This window comes from Pinus tabuliformis, chromosome 9 (assembly GCF_031772625.1).
Source record: "Pinus tabuliformis cultivar Carrire ecotype Pingquan chromosome 9, CPIR1, whole genome shotgun sequence".
Classification (NCBI taxonomy): domain Eukaryota; kingdom Viridiplantae; phylum Streptophyta; class Pinopsida; order Pinales; family Pinaceae; genus Pinus; species Pinus tabuliformis.
The window spans coordinates 1,901,782,023-1,901,800,886 of record NC_142307.1 but is presented as its reverse complement, the minus strand read 5'-3'; positions in this window follow the sequence as shown (position 1 = coordinate 1,901,800,886).

Below are 18,864 nucleotides of genomic sequence, written 5' to 3'. Positions count from 1 at the left end.
CTAATTTCATTGTGCTTCAGCCAAATAACCCAGTAGGAGGACATCCCTTGATATTGGGTCAACCATGGCTTGCTACAGTCAATGCATATATTGGATGTCGCTCCGGTGATATGTATATTTCACATGGAGATTCTAGGAAGAAAGTTACCTTATACTCTCCTGCTAGATCCATTCAGGACCTTTGAGATAATTTATGGTTGGATCAGAGCAGTGATGAGGAGACTCAACCCATTTCCCTTATCCATCAGCATATTGGGTCTTCACAAGAAGATGAGATTCAATATTTCATGAATAATATAGACACTATGCCTGATTTTGAGCTATTGAGCCAGATTTTCAGCCTAAAGTTTCAAGTTAACCATGATTCTCATTCTTCTATACCACTGCATTTGACCACCCCCTTGAGTACTCCTAAGCTTGATACTACTCTTGTTGAGATTAGCCCCGGTAAATCATTATATATTAGTTCAGATTTTGACTCATCTTAGCGAGAGAAGCTTGTGAATTTGTTGCAAAACCATCTTAGTGCATTTGCATGTGGCTATGAAGATATAAAGGGTATTCCTCCTGAAACTTGTACACATCATATCTATATTCAGGAAGGAGCCCGACCTGTCTGACAACCCCAAAGGCGATTGAATCCAACTCTAAGAGATATTGTGAAGGAAGAAGTACAAAAACTCTTGGATGCTGGTTTTATCTATCCTATTTCTGACAGTCAGTGGGTCTCTCCATTAGTGCTAGTACCTAAGAAAGATGGAAGATGGCATATTTGTATTGATTATCGAGAATTAAAAAAAGCCACTCCCAAAGATTACTTCCTTCTCCCTTTCATTGGCTAGGTGCTTGATACCCTTGTAGGAAAGAAATATTTTTCCTTTTTGGATGGCTTCAGTGGTTATAACCAGATATAGATTGCACCCGAAGATCAGGATAAAACTACTTTTACATGTCCATGGGGTACATTTTCTTATAGAGTGCTTCCCTTTGGTTTATGTAATGCCCCGGCTACCTTTCAAAGGGTAGTCCTGGCCATTTTTGCTGATCTAGAATTTGTAGAAATTTATATGGATGACTTTTCTGTGTTTGGTGATTCTTTTCAGGAAGCTCTCGAAAATCTGGAAAAAGTACTTCTTCGTTGTCAAGAAGCCCATCTCACTTGAGTGACAACAAATGTAGATTAATGTTCAAAGCGAGAGTGGTACTTGGCCATTTGATCTCTGGTAAAGGTATCCAGGTTGATCCAACAAAGATCAAAATCATTATGCATCTTCCTGCACCCAAAACTCAAAGGTAAGTAAGAGGTTTTTTAGGACATGTTGGTTATTATAGGAGATTCATTGAAATTTTTTCTAAGATAGCTGCCCCTCTTTTCCGACTTCTAGCTAAGGATAGTGAATTTTCTTGGACCACAGCTTGCCAACAATCTTTTGAAACATTGAAGGAAAAGTTAGTACATGCACCCGTTTTGAGAGGTCCTAACTGGTCCCTAACTTTTCACATTTCCTCCGATGCTTCAGATTTGGCTATTGGCGCAGCTTTAGGACAAGAGAAAATAAACAATCTTATGTCATTTATTATATTAGTAAGAAGTTGTCTTCTGTTGAATTAAATTATACAGTTATAGAGAAAGAGTTTTTAGCTGTAATTTTTGCAATTAATAAGTTCAGACACTATATTATGGGATATGAAGTATTTGTACATATTGATCATTATGCGATCAAATATTTGATGAACAAGCCATTAACTAGCGGTAGAGTGACTAGGTGGTTACTATTGTTGCAGGAATTTAATATTACTATTGTTGATAGACCAGGAAAATCTAATGTTGTAGCAGATTTTCTTTCTAGATTAGATAATCTTAGCGAAACAACTCTTGTTAATGTTGATTTTCCAGATGAACATCTTTTTGCTATGTCAATAGATTCCCCATGGTTTTTTGACATTTCTAATTACTTGGTTACTGGGAAAACACCACCCCACTTGTTCGCTCATGAAAAGAAGAGTATTGTTCAGAAAAGTGCTACATATTCTTGGATTCAAGGAGATCTCTTTTACACTGGTCCAGATATGATTATTCATAGGTGTGTAAGAGAGGAGGAAGTGTTTGACATATTGAAATCTGCTCATGATGAACCTTGTGGAGGCCACTTCGCTAATAAGCAGACTGCATATAAAGTATTGCGTACAGGTTACTTTTGGTCTTCCTTGTTTAAGGATGCCAAACAGTATGTCAGGCATTGTGATAGCTGTCAACGAATGGGCCAGCCTAATCAAACCAATGAAATTACTTTATGCCCCCAAGTTATGATTGATCCATTTGAAAAATGGGCTATTGATTTTATAGGGCCAATAAATCCAACATCATTAAGTAAAAAGCATATCTTGGTTTGTACATATTTTGTTACGAGATGGGTAGAAGCTAAAGCTGTTTCTTTTGCTATGGAAAAAGTTGTTGATTTTCTTCTTACTGAAATCTTTACTAGATTTGGTATGCCTAGAGAAATTATTTCTAACAATGGTCTGCAGTTTATTTCTAATCTAGTATAGGGTGTGATGGAGCAATATAAGATCCGGCACAAGAAATCCATGCTGTACCACCCGCAAGCAAATAGCCAGGTGGAATCCCTGAATAAAGTGATCAAGTCCATTCTTACAAAGACAGTAAATATGCATCAGAAGGACTAGGCTAAAATATTACTAGAGGCTTTGTGGGCATACAAAACCACTTGGAGAAATAGCACGAGACATACACCATATGAGATGGTATATGGCAAACAGGTTCTATTACCAATTGAATTCCAAATCAAAATTTTCGGAACTGCAGTTCAGTTAGGACTAAATCTCTCTAAGGCACAACAACAACGTCTTCTCCAATTAAATGAGTTAGATGAATTTTGTAGGGATGTTGTTCAACAGAACATGCTAATTTAGCAGCAACATAAAAGGTGGCATGACAAGTCTATTTAGAAAAAACAATTCCAACCAGGTGATTGGGTGCTCCTTCATGATTCTAGATTTAAAATGTTTAAAAGGAAATTCCATACACGTTGGATGGGACCTTATGAAGTGATCTGTGTATTTGAGAATAGAGTAGTAGAAGTTAAAACTATTAATGGACAAAATTCAATATTCTTGGTAAATGGACATAGGTTAAAGAAGTATTTTCAGCCACCTACCAGGAAAGATTTTACACAACAAGTCCAAGAGTAATTTGGGATGGTAGTGGAGAATGGTAATACCAACCTTTTGAAAACATGAATTCTCCTTCTTCTTAACAAAAAAAAGTAAAGAAAAAATATTTTCCCATAATTATGAAAATTCATTCGCTGACATGATTGCAGAAGGATCAACCTGAAAACCAGCTTGCTGGTAGGAAGATCAAAAATTTCTAATAAAAAAAAAATGTTGCTTGATCTTTAGATATGCTAGTGACCACCAAGTAAAAGAAGGTTCAGTAGAACCAACCTTTATACAATTGGGGTAAGCAGCATGGATATTTTTACTCAAGTAATGCTTAATTTTCACTGCAGTTATTTTTTCTTGCACCAGTGCAGGCAAACCTTCCACAAATTTTTTTGCCTTTATTCATATTCCACTTCCATAATATTCCCTCAGTTTTCTTCTTCAATCCCAAAATGATTAACCTTCCCACATTCTTCTAAATTTACCCTATTTGCTTCGAAGAAATCCCACTTACCCTTGAAATTTTTTCCTATCCCACTTCTGTTTATTCCCTCTTTTGGTACTAATCTTGGAATCCCTGTAACAAAATTCTTTCCATCCTGAAATTTCCCTTTTCCCACTTCTTTATTCCCTCAAGAATTTATTGCAGGATCTCGCACATAAAGAGAAAAAGGATATGCTCTGAAGTATCAAGGAAGGGTGAAGCAAATTTCCAGTATAAGTTCAAGAAGTCATGTGGAAGTCCAGTCTATATTTTATTTAAATTCTTTGTTTTTAGATATTATGCTTGCACTAGTGCAAGCATGTTTTCCTATGTGATAAAGAAAGTAGAATGGTACCAACAGAATAATATAATTTAAGCGGTGCAAGCAGATCAGTGCAAGCATGCACTCTATCAGAAACATAGTACAAGTTATTCTTTTCATAGCATACAACATAGGAAAGTGGTCATCATGAAAATTTATATGAATTCCTTTCACTTAGCTGACGAGTACTTATGTTATCATACTAACTGGGAGAAAATTATTTAAAGTACAAGGTGTTTTTAAGTTAGAAGTCATGATCAATTTTAATGAATGCTAAGTTCGTTTTTTTTTTAATTATGAATGAATGCAGAAATGTTTTAACTGTTGCTTGGACATAATTGCCCCTCCCTGCCATAATCTTAGATGTCCTTCACTCATAATGATTACCTCACCTAGTCGTTAAAACACCACTGCAAGTACCAATTTGGCCTGATCTCAAAGTTGTCGTGCATCTATGGCAAATGAACGGGTGATAAGATAGAAAGTATGGTGGATAGTTGGATCTCTATTTATAAGAACCGATTTCCCTAGTATTGCATGTAAAATTTTCAACTGTTCATAGTTGTTAAGCAGCGATGCCACCTGTTTGGAACGAACCCTCGTCTCTCAGTAGGGTAGAGAAGACTACCGAGTATTGCAATAGTCTTGCACTATTGCAAGACTCAACTTTCCTTCAGTTCTTGTAGAAGTTTGATAGGCACAATAAAGAAGTGGCTTTACAGTTTGTCGAGAGTTTCAGAAATGACCGAGTGAAAATTGGGCCTCTCAAATTTAAAGTCATAGAAGAGTTTATAGCAGCAACGACAGGCTTGGAGAACACTGCTGAACAATGGTTTAAAAATCAGAAGCTAGAAAGGAAGTGATGGTAGCGTTTCATTGTCGACAAGAAGATAGAGGTAGATTGGAAGGTAGGAGTTCCGTGCAGTGCCTTGCTGGGACAGTGTAAAGACATCCTTTTCATCCTACAGAAGTTTGTAACTTGTGAGGGAAGATACACCCGCACTTTGGTATATCATTTTAGAATGTTGCAGCATTTTGAAGCCGGCTGACATGTCCAGTGGAGGATGAATTTCCCCTATTTTCTGCTTAAGAGCTTGGAAAAAATGGCTAAAAGTGTGCAGGATGGATGGGCAGATTAGGCCGACACGAAGCTATATCACCATGGCCTGATAAGAATTTTGGTCCTGAAATAGCTAGAAGTTAAAGGTATGACATGGAGGAGCTATTAAAACAGTTGCACAAAGAGACAACCGCTGGAAAGGAGACAGAGGACTCCGATAGCACAAGAAAGGGCCCAAGTAAAAATGAAAAGGGGAGTCCTTCTTGCACCAGTGCAAAATGGAAATGATCTGAAAAAGCAGAAAAGAGCCCATCTTCAAATAAGAAGACATATAGCGCACCAGTTGAAGGGATTCCTTCTACGCCACCAGTACAGACACATACCCCCAAAAATGACAACCTATCAGTCCTTGCAGATGCAACGAAATTTGCAGAGGTCAAAGACGATGCTCTATTGGCCAATTTCATTAAAAAGCCTCGGAAAAAGAATAAAGTATCTGATGCAGGGAAAGAACCACAGTCCCCACAAGGTGTTGAATCCCCTCCTACACTAGTACAAGAAGAAGCACCAGTGTGAGAAGAAGAACTGGAAAAAGAAGCAAAAAACGAAGAAGCAGATGAAGAAGAGACAGGAGGAGAAGAACCAGACGACGAAGAAGCAGAAGAAGAAGAAGTAGGAGGAGAAGAATCCAAAGAAGAAGAGGCAGAATCCGAAGAAGAAGAGGCAAAACCCATAGAAGAAGAAGCAGAAGAAGAAGAAGCAGGAGGAGAAGAATCCACATAAGAAGAAGCAGAAGAAGGAGAGGCAGGAGAAGAAGAACTAGAGGAGGAAGAACTAGAAGAAGAAGAACCAGAGGAGGAAGAACCAGAAGAAGAGGGACTAGAGGAAGAAGAGTTTCTTGATGTAACCATGATGGATATTGAGGTCCCTGAGGAAGGTACAACCCCCACTGAAACTAGAAAAGGAAAAAGATTTGGTAACTCCTGTTGCTCGGGTAGTTGAACTAGAGCTTCTAGTGTATAACTTAGAACAACTTATAGCCAAAGTGTAGGAGGATAAAGAACATAGTAGAGGAGAATTGACGTCGGATATCTAGAAAAAGAAAAGAGAAGTTAAAGTCTTGAAGTACCAAGCTGTGCAATGTTTCAGGTGACTCAAAAAGGTGACAAAGAAATTAAAGAACATCAAAAAGAAGAAGTCTGAAACATTGGAGGTTGATGACAGTATGCCAGAGCAGGATTGAGCTGGAATGCTCAAAGTTTTGAAGTTTTTTGTAGAGGTAAAGAGTTGTGTGAGGAGACACAACAGTTTAGGGATGGGAGGATGTTAGCCCCCTAATTTGCTCTCTTTTTTCCATTTTCCCCTTCCTAAATCATAACCATTTACCATTGTTTTACCTCTCTTATACACCCTCATCTTGCAGTAGTCCAAGAATGATGACATATTTCGTATGAACTTTATACTTCATATTTTTAACTTAACTTAGCATTAATTATTTATTTATTACATGATTTCTTGCGTATAATCACTCTTGTAACTTATCGATATCTCCAATGTTTATTTGGTAGTCAAGTGCTTACCGTGACCATTGATCCTAGTGCAGGATCAGATCTTGCATCGGTGCCAGCACAGAAAATCCTTGCAGCAGATCCGAACCTCCTTGATCACCGCCTCATTTTGAGCAGCTTCAGCCATGACAACAAGATAGATCTGAAGGCAGCTGAGCTCCAGCCACGACAACAAGGTCAATCCAAAGGCAGCCAAGATTGAATTTATGAAGAACGAACAACTGGAGATTGGCTACGACCAGTTTTGTTGAACTGTCTAATTTTGAAGGTCGAGAAGCTAAATTTTGCATATCGGTTATGTAATTGGTTAAATGATATTTTTGGCCTTCGGCCAAAGATCTATATAATGAAGAATGTAAATAGGGCGAGATATTTTTTTTGATAGAAGTTGTATAGAACAGAGACACAGCCAGAGAGGCAATAACAGGTTGTTGTATTTTGTTATCGCCCGAATCTAGGCTGGACTATGTATTCACGCATGTATTTGCCTCAGTGAATTAATAGAAAGGGAGCTCCACCTTATTTTTTATAAATCGTATTTCCTTGTTTGAAAGCTGATGAATTGATAAAGTATTGAGCAACATTTCTATTTAAAGTGGAAACACGCTGGTTGGCTAAGGCCCACCCAACCTAGCACGTTTACCCTATTTCCTGTTTTTTTTGTAATTTATGTTTATATTGTCAAGTGTGATTTAATTTCAAGCACATGTATTCCTGTTTGAGTGAAAGCGGATCCGTTGCGTGAAGTAGTTAAATTTCCTTTCCCTGCACCTGATTTCGAATTGGTTTTCCTGCCTGGTCCAAGTAGGAGAAATAAACCTGCACCAGTGCACATTGGTGTGCTATTCCTTTTTTGCAGTTTTGTTTGGTTGAATTTCCCTGCCTGGTCCAAGTAGGAGAAATGAACCTGCACTAGTGCACATTGGTGTGATGCAACAAGCCTTTCTAGTTTACTTCCCACAATTTTCTTACTTTCATTAAATACTTTATAACAGGATAAATTATATGAATTGTTTCTTTATTTCTGCACTTTGTCAAAATCAGAAACATTCATTTTTATGTGTGCAATTTGATTTCATAGTATAATAGCACTTGCAGTAATTAAGCACTTATTTTAAGAATTAAATGCTAAGTGAAAGAAGCTTTGATCTGGTGTAAGAACTAGTTTCTTGCCACAAGATCTAAGTGCTCTGAACCTGAAAAAGTTCAAGCCCTTGCGGGAATTAAAACGCTTTTAGTGAAGACACCATTTATACCCTCTGCATGAATCTCTGTTCTTGCACTAGTGCAAGAAGACTGTGATAGTGCAGGATAGATTAGTGTAAGAAGAAAATCTCTAAATAAGCAAGTTTGAAGGGCCCATCTGATGAGACTGCTAAGTGTCTCTGCTAAAGAAAAACACACACTCAGGTGTTAATCAATAGTTAACTGGAGTGATTTCCCCTTTATTTTTAAATCTCTTTTGCAAATGCATTCTTCCTTGTTCCAGTCTTAGATTATTTTGATGGTTCAAGTTTCCTTTTTCTCTTTTTAATTTGATTATGCAATCTTTCCTTTAAATAAAGTAGGGATTTATATTAGAAATATTCATACCATCTCTGGCAATGCCTGTGTTTCATGTCTAAGTTTACGGATCCCCCGGGTTGAAAATTTAAGTGTTGAGGAGTTTGCTTAAGTGTAATTCCTACACCCAACAATATTGCCAAAACTTGATGAGGAAGGAAAAATCATATTGGAACCTGAAGCAGTCAAAGAAACAAGAAATCGATAGCTACAAATCAATCAATTTCAGAGTATCTCATCAAGTGGAAGAACTTATGCATTGAAGATTCCACATGGGAGGATGAGAATTTTATACAGAATCACCTAGAACTACTCAAGCGTCGAGGACAACACTTTTTGAAGGAGAGGGGAATGTTAGGTCCCTATAATACTAGTCGTTCCCCCATTACTAATGTTGTTGTATCCCTTATTGTTATTGTTGTGCCCCTATTGTCCCCATATTGTTATTATTGTGCCCCATAGAATCCCACTATTGTTATTTTTGTGCCTTTATATTATTATTTTTAGGTCGGCTTGGTTATATTATGACCCCTTATACTCCTATATATAGAAATGAGGTTTTGTCATTTGAATCATCCAAGAATTGTTCATTCATGTAATGAAAGGAGGTTTCCCCCTCAAAGAGGCTGAATTCTAAGGCATTGATCTATCGTTTCTATATTTTTGTGAGCTTGTTTCATAACACCTTATGATGGGATAACTTTTTTTATGTACTAGTTTTTGTTCCTATTTGAAACTTATAAAGAAAACTTTTGTTGTACCTCTACTATGATCACTGTTGTAGATTTTACTAATATAAAATCTCTCAATTGTGATTAGAAAAGAAAACATGTATTGCAAATAGTGATAGGCCTAAAATCTAATGGTTTAGGCTTTAGGAACATGTTTATTGAGATATTAATATCATCTTGAATCTTAAAAATTATTGTACAATTCAACTCAAGTCATCTCCAATCTATGTTTCCCATGTTAGTCCTACTTAGGTCTTGAGTTTCAACATTGGATCACATCTTTTGCATTTGGACAGGCATGAAAATTCATTAGCCAATAGTCTCGTATTGTAGCTTTTATACCTTTTTGAATTATATCCTCAAACATTGGTTGCAAAACATGGGCCAAAATGTAAGCTCATAATTTCTATTGAACTACATCTTGAAACTTTTATTCTTGTGCAATATCCCTGCTAAGGTTCTTAATATTCTTGTTGTGCGTATCAATAAATATTTTTTTGAAGTTGTGAATGTAACAACAAATATGCGCACATCTCTATGTGTAGCCTTGACATAATATGTTCGTGATGTTCCACATATTTTTATTTCCATAGCTACATTTAAAATAGATTACACTTTACCTGTGCCTCTTTTCTAGGATTTTTAATGCTCAATAATGTGGTAGCATTTCTTTTCATTTTTTATAGTTTAGTAGATAGACACAATTTGTATTTGAGCTATGATTTATTCATCTTTGAAAAAAATAAGAATCTTACCAACCTGCTTTCTTCTTATACAACCATAAATTTTGGGCCCTAACTCTTAAAATTTGGTTATATATGTGTTATTTAAGAGGTCATGTTCAAATTAGAAATACTCTGACTAAAATTAGTTTTGGAATCATTAATGTATTAGCATCTTCTTTGGTTTTCTTATTAATTACATGTTCTTTCTCATTAGAGTCAGATTCCATTCACTCTATGTCAACAAGTCCATCACTATTAAGATGTAAAACACTTTGTTCAACACAATCATCATTTTCATCTCTATCTCACATTTTGTTCTACTTTTCTTTCCCAATATTCTTTTTTCTTTTCTTAATTGTTAGCATCATTTGGTTGAAGCCATATCCCATGCTTACTCATTTTTCAAAATCTGCTAAATTGCAAAATGTTTTACTCCATAATTTATTTCCAAGGAAAATCCAAATCCTTATAATGAACCAGAATCTTATAGCTAGCGAGAAATATAAACGTAAGCAATAATTGAAATTTAAAAAACCTTGATTTTTGGTTATATAACCTTTTCCAAAGTGAAAGTGCGTGGTTGCATTGAATAAAAAGTAATTAAGTAAAAAAATAAATTTGAATGTCATAGGAAAACAATTTGGAAAATGTATTGCAGTGTTAGCTCTATTTTTTGAAGGAATATTCTAACTACTAAGAAAACTTAGAAGATTTCTCTAGGTTTCTTCAAACTTACTTTTTTACTTGAGCTTTTCACTTCAAACAATAGTCAATTCTGCAATAGTAGAGTTGTAAGGTTTCTCCAAGTTTTTTTTAACTTTGGAAGGAGATGGATCCACTAAAATTCATATTTTTTTAATTAAACTTCATATTCAACATCATCAATTTACTTTTAACTTGTATATACATAAATATTACAATACTTTTAAATTTTATTAGTTTTCTTTTACAACTTATATATCACAATATTAAATGCATTGTTAGATTTTTATATTTAATAAAATTGTAAAGAAGAAATAGAATTTAAACAGACACAATAATATTTAATGGTTATATATATATATATATATATATAATTTTCAAACGATATGTAAATATTATCCTAATATATTTCTACAATGGCATGACAAATTCCATTCATTATTAAAAATATATTGTTACAGAATTTTGACTCATTAAATGTTGATAACTGATAGAAAAAAAACAAAAGAATAAATACTAAAATAACAAGATTTCCCATATATAATCTTTTTATTGTAAATTGCAAATAGAGACGGTCACCATAAGCTAAACCATTCATAAAAACAACATTTTTCCATGCCTCTTCATGGATTCACCCTATTGCACATGATTAGGAAACATGCATTAAAAATGATCCACCAATATGTGAGGTATAAGTTTATGGATTTGCCACATATATAGCTTATACTAGTTAAGCCATTTCGATTCTTGTGAACTCATTGTTCACTTCGAAATTTTTGTTAAGGATAAATTTTTGGTTTGGTTTCACTTGACAATTTTATTGTACCCAACTAAACATGGTTTATTGTTCTATATCAGAGTATTATATGATTGGAATCAATTATAGTTTCATGCATTTTCAATTTAGTTGTTTAATGTTTATATATAGGCCCATACAGCAAGAAGAAGTTGTTTGTAATATAGATTATGAGGCCTATAAAGTAACAAGAAGTTGTTCCTAATATAGATTAGGAGGGTTAGTAACTTTTTCAATCATTAAATTTTGGTTATGAATAAAAACTTATAAAAATATTTCGTTAGCATAATTTTTGGAACTAAAGTATGTTATAGAATTTTTTTATATTAGTTCATAGTAAAGTTGCATAATTCGTTCACTAAAATTTGTGTTATGTTTATTATTAAATGATTTATATTGGTTTACTATATATTTTGTTATTTATATTGATGCTTTTATAATGGAAAAATTAAAGGAATTAATTTACAATTTTATTGCTATGATTTAAGTTGGATAATCAGGCTTATTTGAGATCTTAAACAATGTTTTTTTTTTAGCAAAAAACTTATTGCCTAATTACAAAATCTCATGAAATTGTTTTACAATCAAAATACTTTTCTGATGGTGAAAGAATTGGGTCAATCGAAGTCTAGATGTAAAAGTTATGCCTCTCGAAAATTAAGCTATCGTGATTAACCACCTTATTATAGAGGACACCACATTAGCCCTCATTATTCATGGAAAAGGGGCTAGCCACGTGGAGACAATGAAGAAGACTCCATAAGGGTTGAGTTGTAACTCATGTTGAGGGTTGAATGGGTCAATTCTAACCCCTAGTTGGCAATCAAGTTGTGTTATAATTGGGCTATCAGGAGGAAAAGGCATTCCATTTTATTTGCTTGTATTTTGTTCCATAGTAGACTAAGGTAGTTGAATGTTGATAGATAAAGACAATAATAGAGGGGGTTTGTTTTTGTAGCATCCCATAGGCCTCAAGGCTTAGGAAACTCCATAAAGAGTACCTTCTCTTTTTTACTTGCATTGTTTCCATTCCAACAAAAGAGACTAGAGCAACCTCGCCTTCTAGCTGGGTTTTCTACTAAAAGGGTTTCCCACATCACATCTTTGCGTTCATTTTGGATTGTGAGTGATTGTGTTTACAAGTTCTATTGCATGCATAAATAACACAAACAATGATAAGAAATTTGGAATATAAAAGGAATTAACCTTTCATAGTAGATATTTCAATTTATTTTCACAAATATGTTGCGAAGAAGTGTTCAGTGGAATATCCATGGAAATTTATAGATCATATTGGTATCAGAGCAGGTTTCTTGGTTATTTTTTGGGAAGCTGTAGGGGATCATATTTGTTTAATAAGAAATTCATAAAACACCAACCATGGATGATGGATCAATTTATGATAACCCTCGATATATAGCAGAGGAGAGGTTTTGCATGGTTGGAAGCACAAGTCATAGATATAAACTATAATGTGGGTCACCTCATGGTGCCCCTAACCAGTAAGCTCGTTTTTTCAGAGAAGATGAAGGTTCCAACTAAGAGTTCAAATAAAAAGGGAAATCGAGGGATTAGGAAGAACCAAATAAGATGTCAAGGAAACTTGAAAGAGTAGTAGGGTTCGAGTATCATCAACCATTCATAGTCTCTCTTTAAGATTAAAATGAAGTTAGATATAAAGTTTTTATAAAGGTGAGATACATGCTTCCAAATTAAATAATTGGTTGCAACAACTAGAGGTTTATTTTAGTGCCCACCATATAGAGGAGGACTATGAAATTTCATTTTCTTGTTTGAAATTAGAGGGCCATGCCCTGACTTGGTGGTAAATCCACATGGAAACCATGGATATGGAGGGATTTCATCCATAAACTAAGTGGGATGATTTTAAAACTCTCACCGTCTTAATCCTACCTTGTTGGGTATGTATAGGACCAGTGGATAAGTGGCATTACCTCAGGCAAAGACATGGGCAATGTATAGTAGTACAACATAGAATTTGGGATGATGGAAATTGTGTTGGATATCTCTCCAAGAAACTAGATATATACTTCAAGTATCATGGGGGTCTACATAGTCATTCTCAAAAGAAGGTGATGTCGTTGAAACTGCAAAGGTTAGCACACCCTCCCTCTCTTTTCATATATGCAATGTATGTAGTGTGGTAGATATAAAAGGACCTTGCATTTTGTTTATCCCATTGTCTTGTAGATCCAAGGGAAAGATACGTAGAGATACAACTCCTTTGTCAAAGGGAAACTTTTGGGAAAACAGAACTAGCAACTCCACCAAGGATAAATCTTTGATTTGTCCTTACCTTTGTTTGATTTCTTGGTTTTATTGATGCCTTGAGATTTATCTGGTCATTGCTATCCTATTTCTATATTTTCTGGTATGGATCCATTTATGATCACTTAGATTTGAGCTTGAATCCTTGAGAAATTTCTCTTAGGACCATCATCACCATGTCTCTTTGAAAGTAGAGCAATTTTTCTATAGTAATCTCTACTTGAACTCAACAGAGTAGTGATAAGCAACTTGTAAGATGAGTCCTATAGATGACATTTGTGGTGAGTTTTGAATGTGTGATTTCCTATTTCAACCTATTTTTGGATGCTCTCAATCTCATAGTGCTATAGCTCTCATGGCTCAGGTTCACAACCCTCATCCACTAATAGATATGATAATTTGGAATGGAATAAGGTCTCTCTTTTGTCTTTCTTGAATGAGCTTGCTTCCTTTTGATGCTTGAGTGATCTGTTTAGTGATAGGTGATCCAAATAGTATCTCAGGTTTCTAAAACTCAATCTACTTGTTTAAATAGTACTTGTTTTGTCTTTATTTAAGAAAACTTAAGGAACCTCAAATTTTTTTTATATGTCATGTTTCTTTGTATGTTTGGGATTTTTTTCTTTATAGAAAAATTTTGGGATTTAGATTATTTGGACTACCCTGATTGTACTGAAATTCCAATTTTCTTTGTATTTTATATTAGTCTACCTTTGTTTGTCACATTTCTCTCCTTATCAAAGTTTTAGTTTGGTACTTTTGAGTGTTTGTAGGTGTAATTTTTGATTGGTAATATCTGATTGAAAAGAAAAAATTTATGATTAGTTTCATTTGAATAATTATATCTGTTGACTGACTATTGAGAGAGTGTGAGATGCCTTTTTCCACTTCGAAAAAGAAAAATATCCTTATCCCTTTCCCTTAACTAGGTTTCATCAAATTGAAAAGAAAGTGCATATATCATATAGTGTTCATGTTTAGGGATTGGTCAAAGCCTTGAAAACACCATTACAGTTGCATTCCATTCCTTTTTAGTAAAGACAACCAACTAAAATCTAAGCATTGATAAAAATTATTTAGAGTTTTTTTCTTATAGCAATACAACATAGATGTGGGTAGGCTCTTGGAATAGAATCGGGAAAAAATAGAATCTATGTTGAATGTGGTTTCATTGATATCAAGTTCAGTTGGAGTTTCCAATGGATAAATAACTATTAAAGTTGGGGGGGTTCTCAATGAATGCCATGAAAAAAAATTTGTTTTCTTCCTTAAATGAGTCAAACCATGATTAGAAGACATGTTTAGCAAGTTATGCACTTAGTTGAATTTCAAACTTTATTTGTATCTAAGAATCCAGATATTTGGTAGCTAATCAAGATAAAATGCTTACTAGATTTTAAACTTCATGTGTATTTAGGCATTTAGGCATCCAAAATGAATTCGGTTTATTTTCTCATTTGGGCATCGGACATCTGGTGCTGCACCAATGTAACTACTTAACAAAGTACCCAGATTCCAAATCTTTGTTCTAGCCAATGGGTGGACCCCAAACAATGGATAGGTGGTAGTCTAATGTGGATAATAGTTGGAAGTGACATGGAAAATAGGTGGTAGAGGTGATGACATGGAAGCAGTAGCATATGACATATGGTAGGAAGAAATGGAATTTTTGGCCAATCAACTGGACGGTTGTCACATGACATGTGGTACGTACAAGTGAGCACAAATACATGTGGTAGGCTAGGTTGATTGCAGAAGGTAACTCGGCAAGTGAAGTGGTAGATGATCTGGAAAGTTGCATGGAAAATCATGCGTCCCATTTCAAAGCAAAAATATTTTGAAGTAATTCGGCTATCTAACCAACCTGGAGTGCATGGAGGTAAAGTGTTTAGTTGTTTGACCCAAATTCGAATTCAGATTTGGTGAAGATAGTTAAATAAAAGTTATGGTTTGTCAAGGTTTTAAATTGAAAGGTAAATGAAAAGGTATCCAGGCATCTGGCAATTCAAATAAGAACCAATGTTTTCATTTACGAACATATTGGACTTTAGATACATCAGAAAGGTTATTTAAGACCAAGGTTACATCCCTAAGTCATGAAGGGATAGTATTTACCACTTAGAGCTAGAGGAATTGAAAAAAAATTATATGGGTATTATGTTAGCGCCCAAATCTGCCTCAGGCTGAGGAAGGAAAAACTCAAGGCCACATCAAACCAAGCTCAGCCTCGTAGCTAGCCCTACGAGGACAGGAGAGGGCTCTCTCCGGGTCTATCTCGGCAAAAGGTCTTCAAAGGGGCTAAGATGACTCAAAATTAATACTGATTTTAGGCTAGTAAAGAGATAGGAAAGTTTGTTTTAGATTTTTGAGTTTTTTGTTGGAGAAAAGGGAAAACCAATTTTGGGTCCGGGGATAAGGCCAGATATTTGCAGAATTCGAGTTGGGGTGAGGTAGGCACTAGTCTTGATGCCTTTGATCAGGTGTATGGATGGATTAGAATGACAAGGAGCTGAAGAGGGCAAGGGAGAACATGGATCCTCTCCAAACTGGCGAAAACATGTAAAACTAAACAAATTTAAAGGAAGAGCACTGTAAACAATGAATTCAACCTCATTTACTCATTCATTTAGTTTCAGAAGCATAAGAAGGGAATGACATACATTAAAAATGAATAAACTTACAATAAACTGAGAGATAACACCATCAAGAACTAAAAGCCACAAGAATCCCAATAGGTGCTGCAAAACCTCTGATATTTCCTTAGCCAAAATATGAAAAATATGTACAATAGTGTGCCAAAATCTTCCCAAGAGTCCAACTCTCTACCAAAATCCAACCCCTACACTATGAAATTCATAGAATATATACATTTTCTCATCCTTGTGCTAAGGGATTGAGCTCAACCATTTTCTTCAAAATAGAATTAGTTACATTAAACTTGGGCCGAATTTCTGAAAATAGGTGCTAAAGATGAACTCGTATCTCCTAAACCATAACACCTGTTGCAAAACTGAAAGACGTTTTTGTAGATAAGGTAGTGCTGGAGAAAAACCGCTCTCAAATTGGGGAAATTCGTTTCCATTAGCTCGTAATCTGTTCCACAAAATCATCTCTAAAACATAAAATCATTAAAAATTTAATTCTGTGAAAATGAGCTGTAAAGATCTAGTCACACATCCCAATCCATGACACCTGTGAATAAACGGAACGAGGTTTTTGTTATATGGCTCGTGCTTAACAAAAAACTCCTTGGGTTTTGCAAAATTACTTTCCATCTGCTGTAAAATGGTACCGCATTAAAATGACTAAAACAATAAAAAATATGAAAAATTTTCTTTGTTTTAATATAAGCTCCAAATATCACTATATATATCCCACATAGTAGCACCTGTGCATAAACTGAAGGAGGTTTTTGTTATTTGGTATGTGGTGAACAAAAACCTCTCTCACTTTTAAAAAATTCCTTACCATTCTTTTAGAAACTGATTTGGAACTAAACTTGTCATTGTGTGCAGCAACTGACCTCAAAACATGCATAACCAAGAATCACTCATTCATTTCTTCTAATCCAGGAACCGGTTACAGGAGTGTGATATGCCGTTGAAAATATTTTTCCGAGATCCTTCTGATAGAAACACTTGTGACATGTTTTGTGCTGAACATCATGTGCAAAACATATAACAAAACCAGACATAGTAAGAGCTCATGTTGATCCCTGGTGACAGGCTGCGAAGACTGGAACTAACATCGGCTCCAATGGGGATGGTAGCTCCTTGGAGGTGCCAAGAACTACAGATCTTTGGAAAGTAGACAGTGCCTCTTTCATTGGGCATGGATGGTCAAACAACTGCAAACCCAAAACAACTCATACCAATCCAAAAACATATACATGCTGCAACATGTACATAAACAAATACCGCAAACTGAAATACTGCCTCGGGCAGCTTATTTATGTACAAATATAACCTACTTTGCTGCAAAATTGATAGATCAAGTAATGTTGTAATTCCATATCAACCAATCAAGTAAATCTGAGAAGAATGCTGCTTGAGAGTGCTTCAACCAGATCACAGATGCAATTACTTGCAGCCCTACATGCACATAACGAGTCTGGTTGTGTAAAAGACAATTTGATCTATCATTCAAACTGAAAAAAAATTCCATGTATGTTGCAATAGGATCAAAGAAACCAGACTCTATTTGCTGCCCTAATTCCTCAACATCGACCTCCAACTGCAAACTGCCAATGCAAACATCTACAGGCAGCTTTATTGTTTCTTGTTTTGAAGGAGGAAGAGTTTCCAAGAACTTTTTGGGATCTCGGAAATCATATGATTGGATCTGATCATTTAAACACTGAATCTCCTTCTCAATTCTTTCAACAATTAACTCACAGACACCCATTTTAGCTTCAAGAGGAAACTTCGAACATTTTAAACATTGAAGCATGACACTGAAAAATCTTTCATCAAATTCAAAATATGCTAACTGATCTCTAATTTCTTTTACAACTTCACAAAGTGCAGTGTTTTCCTCATACCCTACCATTGCATGAATGGATCAGTGAGAACTGGAATCTCTGGATCGAGCTGGAGTCGCCAGGTGAATGTCTCAGCCTTCATATGTGTCTGACCATTGTCCACCATCAACAATCAGATCTGAACTTGATACATGTACTGGGGTAATTAACAAGTTAGATGTCACGATTACAAGCTAGACCAGAGATTGACTGAAGCAGCGTTTATCTACTTCCGCTAATGCAAAGCAAAAGCGTTTTGAAGGCTACCTGGCATAACTTCAGGCTCCGTCTGTAGCTTATAAAACAAATGACATCAACAAGTAAACCATTTGTTCTTCCCCAGTATGGTCGCCACTATGTTAGCGCTCAAATCTGCCTCAGGCTGAGGAAGGCAAAACTCAAGGCTACATCAAACCAAGCTCAGCCTCGTAGCTAGCCCTACGAGGACAGGAGAGAGCTCTTTTCGGGTCTATCTCGGCAAAAGGTCTTCAAAGGGGCTGAGATGACTCAAAATTAATACTGATTTTAGGCTAGTAAAGAGATAGGAAAGTTTGATTTAGATTTTTGAGTTTTTTGTTGGAGAAAAGGGAAAACCAATTTTGGGTCCGGGGATAAGGCCAGATCTTTGCAGAATTCGAGTTGGGGCAAGGTAGGCAGTAGTCTTGATGCCTTTGATCAGGTGTATGGATGGATTAGAATGACAAGGAGCTGAAGAGGGTAAGGAGAACATGGATCCTCTCCAAACTAGCGAAAACATGTAAAACTAAACAAATTTAAAGGAAGAGCACTGTAAACAATGAATTCAACCTCATTTACTCATTCATTTAGTTTCAGAAGCATAAGCAGGGAATGGCATACATTAAACATGAATAAACTTACAATAAACTGAGAGATAACACCATCAAGAACTGAAAGCCAC